Source organism: Haemaphysalis longicornis, unplaced genomic scaffold (assembly GCF_048455015.1).
Source record: "Haemaphysalis longicornis isolate Haplotype H1 unplaced genomic scaffold, Haemaphysalis longicornis Haplotype H1 scaffold_1, whole genome shotgun sequence".
NCBI classification, from domain to species: Eukaryota; Metazoa; Arthropoda; class Arachnida; order Ixodida; family Ixodidae; genus Haemaphysalis; species Haemaphysalis longicornis.
In genome coordinates, this window is record NW_027526203.1 from 247,681,614 (window position 1) to 247,700,773 (window position 19,160).

Consider the following 19,160-nt stretch of genomic DNA (forward strand, 5'->3'; position numbering starts at 1 on the left):
ACATATCTCTTGAAGAAAAGAAAAATGTAAATGGTAGTTTGTCAGTTTTAGCAGAGTCCTTCAATGCTTTACTGGTCATGAAACTGCTCCGTAACTGAATGGGAGAGCTTCATATGCTGCGTTGGCCGCCGCGCGGTGGCGCCACCATCTCACTGAAATTAGAGTTCCTGTATATGCTCCCTACGGGAGCAAGAGTTGCGCCTTTGATTTCCATTCGCCGCTCACGACCCTATTCGCTGATCGCCGTCACGTGCACAAAAAGCATCCACGCACCGCAGAAGCCGGCGATGCGGCTGCAACGCCGCTGCTGCCCTCTGCTGTCGGCGGCTTTCGTACATTTTGCGCCGCTGCCATGTCGCATTCGTAGTTCGTAGCGCGAGAGCGACAAGCCGCAACACGCTAGTACATGAAGAGTATCTTTTTTGCACAACTTCAGTACGCGGTCAAGCCGACAGCCCTGAAGGCCTAGAATTTGTTTTGGTCTTCCATTTTCGCTGTTGTCGGTTATTAGCAGCTGACTGTTCCTTTTGTTCGAATGCTTACATGAGAAGCTGACGCCTAGCTCTATTTTGCGCAGCCATATCTTCCCGATATTTGGATATTGCGTTATAGGAAAACTGCACTCAAGAGGAGAAGGAGGAGTAAGGGGAGGAGGGAAAAACTTTGTTTAACAATTAAATCGATCTGGTTACTGGGCCGGGTCCTCAGTCCAGGACAAGAGACTAAAAGTAATTTTCTTTAAATCATAGAACGCCATCCCGAGTAGAATAGGATTTGTTCTTCGCGCCTGGAAGGGTTGAAACACGCCGTATGCCAAGAGAGAGACCTGCAATTTTTGAATACCCTTATACACTGCATGCTTTGCCCCTCCCCAGGCTAACCAGATTGATTTAATTGTTAAACAAAGTTTTCCCCTCCTCCCCTTACTCCTCTTCCTCCTCTTGAGTGCAGTTTTCCTATAACGCATATCCGAATATCGGGAAGATATGGCTGTGCAAAATGTTCCGAAATATCCCTCCAGGTCTTAACAAACATATATGTGTTACCGTATTTACTCGCATAATGCTCGCACTTTTTTTTTCGGAAAAGTCAATGTGAAGTTAGGGGTGCGAGAATTATGCGGGAAAAAAAAAAAAAAAATCCGGTGCACAGTGTTGCCAAGTTGCCGTCTGCCAATCCCGCTAAATGTAGCGGTCGTTTTTTGTATATGTAAGCTCAGTGTTGCCAACAGCAGCTATTTCTTTTTATTTTATTATTTAAACGTAAACAGTCTCCCGTCGATCAGCGATCATGAAATTGCCGCCTTTGCTTTCTGGCGCGCGCCCTATCTCGCCTCGTCGTCATGTGCGTGCCCTACTCCAGTAACGCACGTTGAAGTCGGTGACGCCGAAGCATAGGTCGGCAAAACAGAAAGAACTCACTCAAACTCAATCACAATTTTTTTCGTTCACGCTGTACTCAATCAAACTCAGACTCAAAAAGCTCGCCTGTTCACAAAATCACTCGTACTCACTCATCAAATACTCATTTGTAATCATACTCACTTGTACTCAAACTCATTTGTCCTCACGAGTATTCGTACTCAATCTACTCAGGAGTACTCACTCTGCACTCATGAGTACTCAATCTGTACTCATGCCCCGCAGGGGGCACCTTGTGTACTCAAGGTGTTTTGGTGAGTAGCGCCACCACGGTCCCGAGCTCCGCAGGGGTGCCTACTGCTGTAGGCACTTGGTGTCTTGCAACACCACGGACCCGAGCACATGTGGGTTGGACCCACCCACGTCCCGGCTGTGCGTGGCTTTGCCGTGTCCGGGGAAAAGGGGAACCTGGTGGCTGAGCCAAAGTTGGGGTTGTTTTGGACCTTTACGGCCCCCCAGCAGCGGCAACACTCCACTTTGGCCCCCGCTTCTCGCAGACGGTACCCCTTGTCTGACCCGCCCGGGGGGAATCAGCCAGTCGCCTTTTCCTCTCTTTCTCTCCACTCTTTCACTTTCCTATCTCCTCTCCTACCCCTGTCCTGTCATCTCCTTCCTTCCTGATTTCTACATTTTTCCTGGCGGCAAGGGTTAACCCTGTGCAAGGATATCTACCTTGGTACCATGTATAGGGTTATAGCGGCAGGGTAACGGTTAGCGTGTACTTTAATGTCACGTTCCCTTGTTGGGCTCGGTGGTGGGCGACCGGCTCTGCCGCCGAATTGATTCCATGCTCATATGGCTTTTTCTATCACCCCCCAAAAAACTGATCGGCTTTCGAAAAGGGGCCGCACCGAGGTAACACAATTGAAACCAGTCTCCCAAAGTGAAACTTTCACAAAATACCTTGTTATCCACTCCGAAGACGAAAATGCACCTCTTGCCAAAAAATCTGTCTTCCTCATTGCAAAGTGCCTTGAAAGCGTTGTCGGCCGGGATTACCAAGCAAAGAAACTAGCCTCTGGTGATCTGCTGGTAGAAGTGCAACGAAAGAACCAAAGTCAGAACCTACTAAAACAGAACACCCTGGCTGAACTCGCAGTAACGGTCACTCCACATCGTAGCCTGAATACAACGCAGGGCGTGATCTCTGAGAGGGAACTGCTTCACGAGACAGATGAGGATTTGCTTGAGAGACTGAGGGACCAGGGCGTCACGGCTGTGCGGCGGATCACCATGCGTCGCGCAGGTGAGGAAATTCAAACTAAGCATGTTGTTCTGACCTTCAACCGTCCAACGCTTCCTGAATCCGTCCATGCTGCCTTCATATCCTGTCCAGTACGCCCTTACATACCTAGTCCTCGAAGGTGTTTCAAGTGCCAGAAGTATGGCCACGGAACTCAGTCTTGTCGTGGCCGACCCACCTGTGCTCACTGCGCACGTGCTGACCACACCAGTGATGAGTGCAAAAAAGAACAAGTGAAATGCCCAAACTGTGGTGAACCACACGCTGCGTACTCGCGTGCATGTCCCGCATTCAAAAAGGAAAAAGAAATAATCCAACTCAAAGTTACCGAAAACCTAACCTTTGCACAAGCACGCCTGAAGCATGCCCTGCTTTCAGGCAGAAGTTACGCAGACGCTGCTCGCCGGGGGGTGGAGCGTCGTCTGGTGGATGCGGGCACCCAGTGCAACCTGGTCCCGCCACAGCCCCCCGTTCAGCAGCAGAAAGTTGCTCCCGTGGCTTCTGCTGCTACACCCTCCTCCAGTGCTGTGCCTAAGGCCCCCAGTGCGAGCTCCAGTGCTGCGCCTAAGGCCTCCAGCACGAGCTCTGGTGCTGTGCCTAAGGCCTCAAGCACGAGCTCAGTCCAGATGAGTGATCTGGCTCCATCCCGGGCATCTGCAAAACAGCAGAAGGCTGCTCCTGCGGTCACTGCTGTTGCAGAAATGTCCAGTGCTGTGGCTGCGGCCTCTAGCACAAACAGTGTCTCCACTGACACTTCTCCTTCAGAAACCTTGGATGAGGCCATGGATGCCTCTCCAAGCACACCGGCTTCTGAAACACAACCGGAGCGCCGCAGCTCCGCTGGTCGGGGTAAATCAAACAAACCGAAGTCGTCCAAGATCACTACACCGGGACCTATTTCGGCGACCTAGGTAAACTACTGAAAGGGCCCCAAAAACAAAACTCCCTCACTAATGACCCTTTTAATGGAAAAAGAACATCTCATGATCTGTATTTCTCTTCTCTTGGTGTTTATGGCTGCTGAAAGTGCTATCCAGTGGAATTGTAGGGGGCTGTTGAACAACCTTGACGATATATATGATATACTCTCAAATCACAAACCAAACATACTGTGCCTCCAAGAAACACACCTACGCCCATCTCAGACAAACTTTTTAACACAATACACTATATTTCGTAAAGACAGACTGAACTACCACCATCCGTCTGGTGGTGTAGCAATAATAGTACAAAAATCTGTTGCCTGTCAACACCTGCAGCTACAAACTTCACTTGAAGCAGTTGCCGTTAGAGCCATAATTTTTGATAGACTAATAACAGTGTGTTCTCTTTACATTCCACCGGACTATCATCTATCCAGCGTCGAATTCGAAAACCTCACCAATGAGCTACCTGAACCCTACTTAATTATTGGGGATTTTAATGCCCACAACCCTCTCTGGGGATCTGCGCGAGCTGATGCGCGAGGGCGGCTAATTGAAAAGTTCATCACATCATCCGGCAGTTGCATCTTTAATAAGAAACATCCAACATACTACAACACGGCCCACAACACATATTCTGCAATAGACCTGGCAATTGGCTCCGCAATTTTACTGCCCACCTGTGAGTGGAAAGTAATTAACAACCCCTTTGGCAGCGACCATTTTCCTGTGAAACTACTAGCTACAAGCAATAACTCCCAAGACACCGATTCGCCTCGAACTTTTAAACAACATGCAGCTGACTGGAAAACATTCAAAGAACTTTCCAGGCTAACCCCTTCACTAATAAGTCATTTAGATGTTGAAGCAGCCAGCTCACTTATTACGGCCCATATTCTTGACTGTGCTCAAAAGAGCATTCCAGAGACCACTCCTAAAACCCTCCCCAGACCTAGACCATGGTGGAATGAGGAGTGCAAGCGTGCACGTTCCGAGCAGAATAAAGCATGGGCACTCTTACGCCGCTATCCTACGGCAGACAACCTGCTTAAGTTCAAACGGGCAAAAGCCAAAGGAAAGCGGACACGGCGCTTAGCAAAAAACGAAAGTTGGACAAGGTTTATATCGTCTATAAACTCTTACACAGACTCTCGCAAAGTATGGACTAGGATAAAGAAACTAAAAGGCTACAATACCAACCCTACTCCCCTTGTAAATAGTGTCGGTAACACAATAAAAGGCCAAGCAGATGCTCTCGGCAAGCATTTTGAAAACGTATTCAGTTCCTCCCATTACACACACATTCTTACAGCACAAGAAAGCAGCTGAGCGCCAGCCCCTTTGTGTGAACAAACGCTCGAATGAAGGATACAATGCACCATTTACGATGCCCGAACTAATTACTGCATTGTCCACATGTGGTAAGTCAGCCCCTGGAGCTGACAGAATCGGCTATGAGATGATCAGGCACTTACACATTGACACACTTTACACAATACTCTCTCTCTTTAACAAAATATGGCAGAAAGGCCGCTTTCCAAAAGCATGGAAAGAGGCAATCGTTGTACCTATTCTAAAAGAGGGGAAAGAACCGTCCTTTGCTGCTAGTTACAGGCCTATTGCCCTGACCAGCTGTTTGTGTAAGCTCCTTGAAAAAATGATAAACCGGCGACTTTTTTACTTTCTGGAGTTTCATGGTGTTCTAGACAAAAATCAGGCAGGGTTTAGGTCTGGGAGATCAACTACAGACAATCTGGTTGCGTTTGAATCGTATGTTAAAGACGCTTTTGTCCATAAACAGCACTGCTTCTCTGTATTCTTTGATATGGAGAAAGCCTACGATAGAACGTGGCGATATGGCATTCTATTGGACTTGCAGTCGTTTGGCCTTAGTGGCAATATACTCAATGTTATTCAAGACTATTTGTCTGATCGCACATTTCGTGTCCGTGTGGGGACTGCCTTGTCTAGAACATTTGTTCAAGAAAATGGCGTACCCCAGGGAGGAGTGCTGAGCTGTGCACTGTTCATTGTTAAAATGAGTTCTCTTAAAACTGTGCTGCCTCGGACTGTTTCATACTCTGCCTACGTTGACGATATCCAAGTTAGCTTTAAATCCTGTAATCTGTCGATATGTGAACGTCAAATCCAATTAAGTGTCAACAGGCTGGTTACATGGGCTGAAAGAAATGGTTTTAAGTTTAACGCTGATAAAAGTGCTGTTGTTGTCTTTTCTAGGATACGCGGTGTACAGCCTCTTCCTTTTATCACGTTAGGAGGTCAGCCCATACCAGTGAAAAAGGAACACAGGTTTCTAGGTATTTTGCTCGACCACAAGCTCACATTCATACCACACATTAAATTACTAAAAGTAAAATGCCTGAAAACAATGAACATTTTAAAGATACTATCTCATCAGTCCTGGGGTACGGATACAAAATGTCTGCTAGCACTTCTTAATAGTGTCGTTAGGTCAAGAATAGACTACGCCTGCATTGAATACCAGTCTGCAACCAAAACAGCACTCAAAATGTTGGACCCAGTATACAACTTGGGGCTTCGCTTGGCCACAGGGGCATATCGAACAAGTCCTATTCCATCCCTTCATGTCGAATCAAACCAGTGGTCTCTAGGGTACCAGCGCGCCTACACTGCTCTGATGTATGCCGCAAAGATGACTTCTTTGAAGGAACACCCTCTGAATACCATAATGAAAAATAACACAACTGATCATCTCTTTGAAAACCGACCATCCATAGCTCCACCTTTCCCGCTGGCAGTTTCACACCTCGTCAACGAGTTCCAAGTTCCTCTCACTGATGTCTACTGTACCTCAGTTTATGATTTGGTCGCTCCGTGGGACACTTTCCCAATTCACTGTGACATGTCCTTTAGAGAAATATATAAGAAAAATGTACCAAACTTTGTCATCACTCAGCATTTTCTGTTCCTCCAAGACAAATACAAGGCAGCTGAATTTTACACAGATGCCTCAAAAACTACCACAGCCGTATCCTGTGCCGCAAATGGCCCCCTACTTAATGTGTCCAAAACGATGAACACGGACACAAGTATATTCACTGCAGAGGCGTACGGTATACTACTGGCTTTAAACCACATTCTTCAAAACAAAATTAAGAACTCAGTTATATACACGGACTCTCTGAGTGTCGTCTCAAATCTTTCATCTCGGAAGGTCAGTAGAAACCCCACTTTTAATTGTGTTTTAAGAGCTCTCTACTCAGCTTATGGCCTGAAACTCGTTGTCACAGTCTGCTGGGTTCCTGGCCACTGCGGCATTGCTGGAAATGAAGCTGCTGACCGTAGTGCTGCAGCTGCCGCCCTTCGAAGCAGCATAGACGTAAACGAGGTCCCCTATCAAGATCTGAAACCTTTTGTAAGAAGGAAGCTGCGGGACCACTGGCAGCAGCAATGGGACAGAGAAGTAGAGAATAAACTACATATCGTTAAGCCCAAAATAGAAAAGCCCCCTGCTGAAAAACATGACAGATTTGTAGAGGTAGCATTATGCAGATTAAGAATTGGCCACACACACATCACACACTCATACCTTTTAACAGACGCAAACAAGCCACAGTGCCATCGATGTGGGGGTCAGCTTTCTGTCCTTCATATACTTATTGAGTGTGGCATGTGCATCACTGAAAGGAAACGTCATTTTAATGAAGCTTACACATATAACATTCCCTTGCACCCTTCACTATTTTTATCAGACCATCCAATGTTCCCATACAAAAAAGTTTTTAGTTACCTAGCAGATGTAGACTTTTTAAAATACATATCATATAGACCATAACCTCACCTGTGTTCATTATGTGTTTTAAAACAGTGGTGGAACCTGAGACTTTACACCTTAGGTGCTTGCACTCACTGTTTTAATATGACCCTATACACTATTTATCTTAGTATACTCACTATGCTTTAATTATGGCCCTATACACCAACCCCCTGAGTAAAGCTTTTTAACTAGTGCCTCCTTTACAAATCTTTCTAATCTCTTTCATCATTGTCATGGCGCTCTTTGCCTTTGTCGGCCTTGCGCCATTAAACCCAAAATCATCATCAATCTGTACTCATGAGTACTCAATCTTCGCTACTCATGAGTACTACTCATTCTGCAATCATGAGTACTACTCATTCTGCAATCATGAGTACTACTCATTCTGCACTCATGAGTACTCAATCTGTACTCATGAGTACTCAATTTGTATTACTCACGAATAACCAACTTATCTGCACTGTTAGCTAGGTCGTATCTCGAATGAAAGACTAAATAGAAAAAAATAAAATGTTTAATTGATTAGAAAAACACAGGATCGGACTCAGGGGAGCTCGGGGCTTGTCGGTGCGGCCGTGGCCGTAAACTGCGGTTTTCTGCGTGTCTTCGGGTGGCAGCTTTTGTCGTCCATTTTCGTTTCCGGGCGTGCTGATACTCCTAATCGTGCTCCAAATCTGAATTGTGCCTGCCCCCAGGCACAATGAAGCGTTTCCGTAGATTAACGTCCGTTCGTATCCAGATCACTGTCCACTTATTCACAGATGCTCGATGCTGGCGTTTGTTTTTGTTGTTCCGGATGCTAGAAACTTCGTAAAGGCCGACCTCCATGCAGCGAAATGTAGGCGAAAAAGCGGCGAACGTCGCCCGGCGGCGGCCGCTCAGCCGCCGGCGTCGAAAATACGGCTGTTCGTCGGCGATCTACGCGAGCTAGATGTCGAACGCGCGGCGGCGAACGCAACCGGAAGCGGCAAACTGCATTTTGAGGCCGCAGCCAATCACAGCCTCGTACTTCGTTGTACTTCCTGTCCTGTCTTCCATCGGCGGCGTTCGCCGGGTCACGTTGCATGGAGGTTGGGGTGGACGAAAACTGAGCGGCGCGTCAAACCACGGCGTCCGCCGCGCCAAGTTCGCCGAGAAACTTCGCTGCATGGAGGTCGGCCTTTAAGAGGGTGTTCGTCTCGTTGAGCTTCGGTGAATTTCAAATCTGCTTTCTTTTATTGTGTGTGTGCCGTGGGATTCACTTCGTCAGACCTGAACTTGCCAGTGTTTACGGCGTTGCGTTAGTCGCGCCGCTTCCGTCGGCGATTGTGTTCGTGTAGCTCGTCGCGTGCTTGATGCATGTGGGGGCGTAGACGTCCGGTTTGTCCGGTGGCGAGCTGCGCTGTGTAGGGATGGCATAGTTCGGCGTGTTGAGGACGTTGCTTGAATTGACGTGTGCGTTGCGTATGGTGCGGGAGCCGATTGGCTTTTCGTTTAGTGTGCGGTAGCGTGGCGTTTTCGTAGGGTGGCATGGCTGGTCGGTCAGTCTTTTCGGCTCCGTGCTCGCAGTTGCCGTGGTTGTTTCGGAAGTGAAACCGTTGTGGTGGGGAAGCGGGCGTAGTTCGTGCCGTCCGTTCGGTCCCACATTCCTTGGCGTCGCAAGCGTGACTTCATTGTTAGGGCATTCGATGCCTTCGTCTGGATCGGGTTCATTCGTTATAGTTTTTGCTGTGTCCGTGTCGTCGCTCAAGCCCTCGTCTTTTGCCCGTTGTTTCGAGAATGCTATAATCGCTATCTCTCCCATACAAGCAGGCTCCGTTCGTCCCGAGTCCGCTTGCTCGCGGTTGCGTCCTCTTGTACGAAATAGTGTTTATCTTGTGAGCCTCGGTCGGAGCGCGGATGCCGGGGATCTTGTTCGTTTTGGCTTGGACATGCCGCATGTGCTGGCCATGTCGTTTCTCGTTGACGGACCACCTGCACGAGTGTTATGTTGTTCGTCCGCTGGACTCGGGCTGGAGCAGCGGGTGTCGGAGAGCTCGTACGTTCCGGTAGGGTTGAACCGCGTGCGCTGGGTCTTTTGTTGCTTGTGGCCACGTGATTTCTGAGGTTGTAACATTCGCTGGCCAAGTCGGGATAGCAGCAGCGCGAGCGGAGGATGTCGCGAATAGCAGTTTTTTCCGTGTGTGCTGGCTTGGCGGCGTTCCGTGCGCTGTGCATTTCGTTCGCCGTGGTCAGCTCGACTGGTTCAAGTTGGATGTCGTCCGTCACCTCTCGTGCGTTTCGTGCGCTGTGCGTCTCGTTTTATCTAGGAAACTCCCCTATAATTGGTGTGCGGTCGTTCGGCACGTATGGTGCATTTCGGGTGCCGTGCGTCTTGCTCGCTTGTCGGGGCCATATCTAAAAATCCGGATGCGATGTCGTTGGTTGCGTGGACCGGCACCGGGACAGCACGAAAGAGGAGCGGGCAACACTGCAATACCTCGCGCTATGCAGCGCAAAGTTGCAAGTTTCACGGCGCAACCGCCACAAGTACTCCCTCCCTGATGTGTTTACCTCTTGGCTAAGGCTTGCGTGTTCGCCGATCCACACGGCGGACCAAAACGATAATTTGGACTGCGGTCCGCGCATCACGTGATAGGACGTCACCAGTTCGCGCGGACCGCCGTTGGACCGCGCAGGACCGCGGCCTTCGCGGTCCAAATATTCGCCGAGGCTTTTCGGTCCGCAGTCTCGACGGCGGACCGCGACATCAATCAGCGTGGTCTGACAGCGGCCGCGTCGCGTGGGCGGAGCCGCATCCAGTTGCGCCGGGCTAGCGACGGGCTAGGCTTACAATCGCGACGCATACTTCATTCGCGCTTTTTCTTGCGAGTCCTATGACTCTTACTAGTGCGATGTTAGCTATGATTATCATTTTGTTTCACGTATGTGGACCTCAATTTAGGGAAGAGTTCGGTTCCAGCGAGCGGTGACGAGCCGTATGCAGCCCGGATCGCCCTGCCGTTGCCGCTCGTCGTGTCGCCTTCATGCGAACGACGGCGGTGGCTGCGTGAGCAGCACGCCCGCCCGGCTTGCATGCGGGTAGCCGTTATTGTGGGGATGAAAGGTTTAGAGCAGGCTTGTGCGTTACAACATGTTGTCGCGGCCAAACGGCGCCTGTGTTCAACCTTCTGGCTTGTGAGTTCAGACGGTCGGCCATTCGCTGTCCGCTCAGCCGGCCCGCCATGTGGATGCGCTCTGCTTTGGATCGGACCGCAGCGGACCGTGACGTCTCATCACGTGACCGATTGGGCCGCGGACTCGGTCCGTCGTGTGTATCGGGACGCAGGGAAAGGCGTCAGGGTGGCGCGTCGCTTCTTTCTTTCTCTCCAGGGATGCTATCACGGTGCCAGGAAAGGAGCTGAGGGCAACAGGCAATGGGATGCCTCCCATTGGTCGATGGCGTGGGTTAACCGAGGTCAGCAAAACAAACAAACAAAAAAGCGGATTTTTCGCCGCCTTGTGCAGCCGGTTGCACACTCTTTCGTTTTACTTTCACGCTCGCGCTCCCAGTGCCGGCGCGCCAGCGAGGCGGCTCAGTGAAGAGGGGAAAAAAAATCGCCCTTCAGATACATTTCTGACGCCGTGCTCTGGTGTTTATTTTTTTTTCTTACTTTCATGATGTACAGTTCCCGTAATAGCTCGAAAGCGTGGCAACGTCTTAATTGTTGTGTGCTCCACTGTACATATAAATAATGCACTGTCGACGCCGGTAGCGTCAGAAAGCGCACGGCTGTTAGCCAAGCTTGTATGGCTACGGTTCCGTGTATAATTCATGTCTGTAAATAAGAACTCCCGAGACTCCATGTGTCTTCGAAGCGCGCGGGGTTGTAGCCTGAGACTTTCACTTTCATATCACTTTCGTATTTATGTCTGGGTTCAAATATCCCTAATGTTTTATTTTTGTTGAACAAAGCTGATAAATAGGAAGCATGGTACCAGCTTTAGTAGCGAGGGAATATTTTGCCAATATGAAGCCCTCGATTAAGGATTCTTTTAACTTTTGGCCGAGCGGCTGAATCGCGGGGCAGTTGGCCAGTTGTAGAGAGGGTACATTATGTACATAAAGCTACTTAACGGCGATCCCAGTAGCTCCCATGTATACAGCGGGGCGTGATATTAAGTTGCAATAATAAATTATCTTTATGACAGACACAGACAGACAGACTGACAGGCCAACATTGTCGCGCTCAAGTGGCCAAAGAAAAAGCTATCGTCTTTAAAACCAGCTGGAAAGAGACGCTGCCGCCACTGTTCCGCATTCTGCGAACATTGCGCAACCGTACCCCTCGCAAGCGCCGCCAGCCCGCAAAGTAACAGATAAGCAGAAAGACGAAAACCGGCTACCGCGCGAAAAGCCAAAGAGGGAGGTCCCGCTGGGAGAAAGGGACAGGACAGGGGCGCTACGCGTCGTTGTGCCTATTTTCGTTAACAGCACGGTCACAACCCCCACGGGTCTGACCTTAATCACTAATTTTTGTATGCGTGTGTGTGCGGTTAACCAGAGCGCCCGACACAAATTTGCTACACCTGGCGACGCGCCGACGGTGGGCCCGATTCGCGCCTAGGTCAAACAGCTCGCGGCAGACGTGCCGCGACTTGGCACACAGCGCCGCCGAGTCTACTCTCCTTTTCCCATTGAGACGGCCGCACCAAATCATGCCTGGGACGACCGGCCCGAAAAAGACATGCAGCGAGTAGACCCTGGAGACGGCGCCGCTGAGTCGCCTTCCCTTTCTTGTCGTGGCTCGGCTGACGCAATCACTTCGCTTTCAAACTGCGGCCAGTGATAGTCCTGATTGGAAAGATTCGAACTGCACGCGGCTGCGACGGAGCCCCCTGGGGTATAAAACCAGCCCTGAAGCAGCGGCTGTGCAGCGGCAGTTCATTGGAGGCACTGAGTTGAGAAGTGCTATCGCCTTTGTGCGAGCCATGTAACACTCTTGCTACCTTTGTATATAGTGTATATAAATGCAGCTTAAAATCACTGTCGGCTCGACAACTTCATCGCTCTGCTCTGCGCCGCGTCGATGGCGGACTGAGCAGGGCAACGTCGCAACAGTGGTGACTGAGCAGGAATGGCCCAGTTCCAACAGTGTGCGTGTGTGTTTTCGAAGGGGGGAGGGGGGAGGGGGGGGGGGGGGGGGGGCGTGGAGAGGGTATCGCTCGCAGTCGAGGGCCGCAGGGCACCCAGTTGGTGCATGTGCTTGGCAGCCGTTCCAGCAGTGTCGAACTGCGCTGCCGTGCTTCGTGCACTCGAGAACAAAGTTTGCAGACGCGTTTTTCGGAGGCGTGATAGCTTGTACTGACGTCACTGTATTGCCGTGTTGGTTGGTTGGTTGCACCGTGGAAATCTGCAGCTCTTATCTCGAGCAGTGCGGATGACGCTGACAGCGATCGATCAAAAAAAGCGGTGGCATCATTATGTGCAATCCACATGTTTTACGAGATGTTCCAAGACGTGAGCTTAAGCGACAATCCCGGCGTCTGGCGTTGGCGTTCATCACTTCAAAACGATTCCTTCACGAGGCCTCCCACAGTGCGAGCTTAAAATCGACAGTAGCTGCTAGCGAGGGGTGGGCGCCCGCCTGTAAACAGTAGTGAAGGTAGGGGAATAACAACCACCGAAATTCACCATCATCGTCAGCGTCGTCATTACACGGTGGCATAAACGAGAAGCGGCGAATGGGGTTGCCACTCGAAAGTAAAGCCATTCGAAAGCAAAACGCTCCTCTGGCGGCAAGATGCCAGAGGTCTTCGACAAAATATTTGAGGCTAAACAAGGCGTCGCACGCGTTCAACTGGATATTATGATGTCCGATTCACAACTCACAAACGTGCTTAGGTGTACTCGGATATTTTATTTGCATTGCTGGGGCAAATTCCACCGCCGCACCTGTACAGTGGGCTATATTCTCACTTGTAAATGGCACTACACGAGACCATATTACTAGCGAACCTGAGCAAAATGTTTCAAAACGGGAACCTAATAAAACCATATGGGCGCACGTACATCAGCCAAATTTTTGCTTGAATACTCACAGCGAAATGGTGCGGACAATTTCGGTGAGACAAACGTTACAAACCACGTAGTCGGTTTGACGCGAGTTACGTAAATTAACTGCGACTGTTGAAATGAGCGGTTCGGCTCACAAAACGACTAAACAGCGCGACATGCGTCTACGGAGACTTCTGAAAACCGAAAAAGAGGGATTTCAGTACGCCTAGTGCATGCATTGTTAGCAGCCTCCACCGCCTCTCCCCTAAAACAACTGGAAGGGAGCACGCGCAATGAAGCTGCCACGCGTTCACAGGCCGCGTCAACAAAAATAACTGCTGCAGTCAACAAGTGCCGTAGGAGAAGAGCAACTGCAGCCGCGTTTCCCGCCGGGCCCTCACCCCCTCGTTTTTCCCTCTTCACCGTGACCCCTTTGCAAGCGACCGCCGCGAAACGCTTACAGCGCCAAACAGGGACCTGGAAAGGGGGGAGGTGTAGTTTTCGTTGTCTAATTTTGCCATCCTTGACAGTTAAGCTGCACAGCGGCACTGCTAATGTTTGCGACTCAATGGGCGAGGCTTGAGGCTATCAACAGAGAGGCCATGCGAACCATCACGGCACTTCCTCGTCTCACTACGATTCCTATCTTACAGGAGCACGCTCAGCTCAATACTATCACGGAGCTTGTAAATCAGTGTGAAGAAGCAAGAAAGCTCAAGCGTTTTTACATACCTATGGTCGGAGCTCTCCATTCGTATTTCTGTAAAGAGCCTCCCGTGACTTCAACCATAGACGACCTTCCACCATGGCGCTATACAGCAATAACAACCAACAAGACAACGAAGCTTTGTCGCCGTGAACAGCCAGCGCCAACCTCAGATACCACAGTTCCTGAAGGTTACTGTGTATTGTACACAGACGCAGCCCTTCTCCCGCACGGAGGACGGACCGCTTTCGTCAGTTCCACACACTCAGCACTGAAAGGCTCGCGCTGTTATTCCACCGACACGCCAGACCCGCTGCTACTGGAACTCCAGGCTGTATATGACGCAATCAAAGCTGCAAGTGCCCTCCCTAACATCAAAGAGGCGCATATATACACAGACTCACTCAGTGCTGTGAAGCACCTAAAGCAAGTGAAAAAGACTCCCCTGATTTGCCAGCACATTCACAGCCTCCACATGACAGCACAGCTAATGGTACGCGTACATTGGGTACAGGGGCACGGTAACAATTTTTTCAACCAATTAGCGGACAATTTTTCGCACTCTCCGGCCCCACCTGAATCTGAATCCGCCCCTAGCCCTCTTCCTAGTGATCCACGCTCCCGCCTTTTAGCCATGAAATCTCTTCTGAGAAGGGACACACGTGCCCTAATTCCCCCGTCTGTCTGCTCCCTCCCCCCTAATCTTTCCCGGGTGGAGGAAGTTTCTATGAGGAGGCTTCGGGCTGGGGTGGCTCTCACACCTTCAGTCACCTGGACTTGGAGACCCGCACCAGAAGACCCAGGAACATGTCCCAAGTGTCCGGCTTCGGCGGCTGAAGCTGATGTCAATCATCTCTTGTGGACAGGCACAGGAATCAGAACAGCTCGGGACAGTGCGCTAAGAGTGGTTGGTCTTCGGTGGGATAAACCGGGGGACTTCAACCGGTGGGTGCACGAAGACCGCTACTGCAGGTCGCTGCTGAACTTTTTACACGAGACCGGACTCCATGCCTACCTTTAGACTTGTACAGGGTCATCAATTTCCTGACTACCTGTGCTTTTGTACCCGGTATTTTTATTCTACCTAATGTCTTATTTTTAAAAGCAGAGCATTTCAGTAACTCACGATGTCACCCGCGTTGGCGTCCGTAGTCCGCACGCTCACTGCGCATGCGCGTCGAGTCGAGGCGAAAGCGAACACATCTCTCGCGAGGGGCATTGGATTGGATTCGAACACTCTCTCGCGAGGGGCATTGGATTGGATTGGATTGGATTGGCTTGACTTGACTTGGCTTGGCTTGGATTGGATTTGGATTGGATTAAAGTGGATTGTGTTGCGTCATAGCCGTGGCACGTTGCGTCATAGCCGCGGCCGGCAGACGCGCTTGGGCCGGCGCATGTGCAGTACTCTGTCTTCTGCGGTTTCCTCTCCTTCGGGCGCGCTGCGCATATAACCGGTGTGCCGTTCTCCGGCCAAGCAACATCCGCGGTTGGCTCAAACACCTAGAGTCCACGCCGCTTTACAAGTACGCCAACGTCGTCGACTGGGACCGGCTTACGCAGTCCCCTCAACGTATATAAGCGGCGGAGCGCGCGTTCGGAATTCAGTCAAGGGCGTCTTTGCATGGCTTACGCTTGACGTGACGCTTTGCTTGACTCGAGTAGATGCGACGCATTTACTCGAGTTCCCCCCGTGGGAAGATGCGGGCGGCTTTTCTTTATATGCCGCATGGCAAAAATGCAAATTAAAAAAAAAAAACTCGAGCTCGTGATAAAACTTGTTTGCAGTACTGTACTCACGAGTGCACATACTCAAGAGTGCAAGCGCTCGCAAAACCAGTATTCATGAGTATTGTACTCATGAGTACTGTGTACTCACGAGTACTGTGTACTCACGAGTACTGTGTACTCGTGAGTACTGTGTACTCACGAGTACTTATACTCATTAGTACTCAAACTCATGAATGCTGTACTCATGAGTACTCATACTCATGAGTAGTGTCACGGCCGCTCGATGGAAACTAGGTCCGGCCTGCCCATTCACGCGCCGCCAATGGGCAGGCGCGTGACAGCGGAGTTGTCAGTTGCCGCCGCTACTTTCGGCGGGGGCGCCACACATCGGTGACGGCTCCCGCGGCCCTCGCTTCGGAGCGCCTACGGAATATCGACGATCATCGCCCCTTTAAACGTCGTTTACTCGCGTTCTAACACACGTATCTGGAAAATAATGACACCACAATTTACGGCAAAGATATATCTTCAATGCCTAAGAATTTCATCTGTTTGATGACGGTAATTCTTGTTCGCGGTTTAAAAAGACGAGTGCGATGCGGCCGCTCCCGCAACCCAGTTCCCGCGATGTTCGGGAATATGACTGTGCAACATGTTACAATGCTAATTCGCTTTAAACACAGCAGCGCGTTTGTGTTGGAATATAAAACTCCATTACTGCTCCCATGCACCATGCTAACTGAAGGACAATTCTAAAACGGCCGTGTTTTAACCTTGCCAAACACAGGCTCAGCAGCCCCGGGGCAGTCTCATGTTTGAATTCAGGCACGGTAATTTTAATCCCAGCCAAATGTCCCCAAATGCTGAGAAATTGCAGAAGGTCACATTTATTAGTAAACCGGATATTTACTCGTTAAACAGGGACATAAAATGCTTAGATGCGCTGTGTACGATGCGCGGCGTACGTAGATGCGCTGCTTTGCCCGAGGGAAACACCTGTGTACTATCGGTAATGTGTTTGTGGTTTGCTTTCTTCTTTCCGTATTTCGTTTGAATCGTGGTTTGATTTAGCATGTGCGGTCGAGTTTACGTGTGAAATCTGATAGGCCGCTTGCGTGGATATTAATAGATTTAATAAGAACTGCTTGGCAGTGATAACTTGTGTATTTTTGCGTGATTCTATGTTGTATAGCATTTACGCTGCTTGTCATTTTTCATTATTAACGGAACCGAATTAGCTCAGCTTCCAGTTTTAATAATCTGCACATGTTAACTTCAGGAGGGTGGAATCGGAATTAACGCGGGCAAGCAACACGGTTGGAAGGATGAATGCGGCTTGCAGCATCGCGCGTCGGCGACGGGCGAGGGCATGGAAGCGAATTTTACGGTTGCCGCTTGTACTCGCGGTGGGGTGCCACGTATCGGCGCAGGCTCCGGTTTGGGTGCGAAGAGCAGCAGCGGTGGGAATGTTGAAGCACGCGTGAGCGCTTTGAGCTATTCGTTTCGCCGAATTCCGCGCACCGCTCGTGCAATATATCGTACTAGTGTGCTCCTGGTTATGAAATGCCCAAAACTGCTGCGTGCCCCGCTGCAAGTCGAATTCCAAGAAAACCCCGGGCGTCTGCTGCCACGAGTTCCCTCCAAAGAACGACTTCGAGACGCCTGGCTGCACAACATCTCCCGTCAAGGGATGAACAAGGGCAGCCAACGGAAGCCAAGCTCCAGATCGGTCGTTTGCTCGCTGCACTTCAAAGAGGATGACTACACGGTGGGATTGTAGGGCAAGTTGTTGCTGCCAACAGCTGTGCTGACAAGATTTCCGCCGTACCCAACGTACGTGCTGCCGGAAAGCCCGAAAAGGAGGAGGGCGCTTGTTCGGCCGCTGCTCGAGGCGTGTGCGTCGGCATCTCAAGTACGCAATCAAGGGCAAGGGAAAGTGAGCACAATGGTTGCAGAAAATGGAACGATTGAGCGTTCAATTCTGGGCCTAACGGATAATGAAGAAAGAGGTCAACCGCACTCACCGAAAGAGGTTAGACCCAATCCTGTACTCTCTCACGGACATGCAATCATGCGGCCAACGTAATTTTGAGACTCGAGAATGCCAGACTTCGTTCGATCTGACAGGCTTTTTCGATAACACCAAGAGAAATGCCCGCCGCCTTAATATGAAAGAAAACAGACTAAACGAAAAACTACAAAAACTGCAAAAACGCTGCGACGAATTTCGTGAACAAGTGAAGAAGTTCGAGGGGAATCGCGCTGTACAGGCAGTTCGACACAGCGGACGAATTTGTAAGCTCCTTTCAAACACCGTATTCCCACACCTCGCAGACTGTCCGCTGATGTGGTGCGCCAGCAACAGGGACCCGTACCCTGTCATGAGCTTTGCGAAACGTTCTTAAAAAAGCTATTGACGCTGCTTCTTGCCACCTGGGCTGGCGACGTTAATAGCTCTTTAGAGAATCTACTGAAGCTTTCAGGAAAACATTTCTCGCCAAAAGTTTTCCGCTTGTAAAGCTGATTGCTGGTGAACCATTTTCTCACAAACCCAGTAAATCCCTCTTTAAATGTTGTATTAACTTTACCTTTGATGTCACATGGATTTAATACAGTTTAATTTATTTTCCAACTGTATATTACGTTGTGCAACTAGTGTAAATCAAAGAACGACTGCCGAAGTTTTACAGCATTCTACTGCATCCTGTACTCATTTCCGTGTTTTGGTTCCCATGTAAATAGTGTTCTTGTTGCAATAAATCAGTTCATAGTTGCGTTCGATCTGTCCATTTCATTCGTGTGTCTTCCATAATTTTGTGTACCCGGTAACCTAACGCGCCGTCGAACAATATTTCCAAAGCAAATGGACCAATGGATCCTAAAAGGTATTAGATTATTCCAGTTCTCTTTGAAAACACAGTTAAAGCAAGGTGTGAAAATATCCAGTCACATTTGTCAAACGCGCATTGAGAAATGGGCGTGTACGACACAGCACGAAACGTTCATGTAATTTTTACGTACGCTCAACTTGTAAGCTGTTTTGTAATAAACAAATGCGGTTGCTCAGACTAGCTTGCCATGCCAAATATTATTCCTGAAAGCCTTGGGAAAGTCTTTAGAAAGAAATCCGCCTATTGCGCTCGACGTTAGCAATACGCCACCTGCTAACGTCGCATGCGGCACGCTAAAAGGAAAACAAATGTAGCGCTGTGCCTACTTCTGAAATACTAGTTAGTCCGTGACGCCTATATTGTGAGTTTCCGCCTCACTTATCACCGCGTAGTATTATAAATTATAAGGATGCTGACTTCGGCCGTCGGT

At 49.8% G+C, this 19,160-nt stretch overlaps 1 protein-coding gene and 1 long non-coding RNA gene across 3 annotated transcripts in view; one reads left to right on the forward strand and one right to left on the reverse strand.

Moving 5' to 3' along the window:
* Nucleotides 1-19,160, forward strand: part of LOC144143621 (FK506-binding protein 15-like) — a 204,991-nt gene that overhangs the window by 136,208 nt on the left and 49,623 nt on the right. The window lies entirely within an intron of this gene.
* On the reverse strand, nucleotides 2,952-7,218 carry LOC144169137 (uncharacterized). The gene is made up of 2 exons (XR_013322371.1): nucleotides 7,159-7,218; nucleotides 2,952-3,318 (listed from the first exon to the last, which is right to left on the reverse strand). It is a non-coding gene; the product is annotated as an uncharacterized LOC144169137 (long non-coding RNA).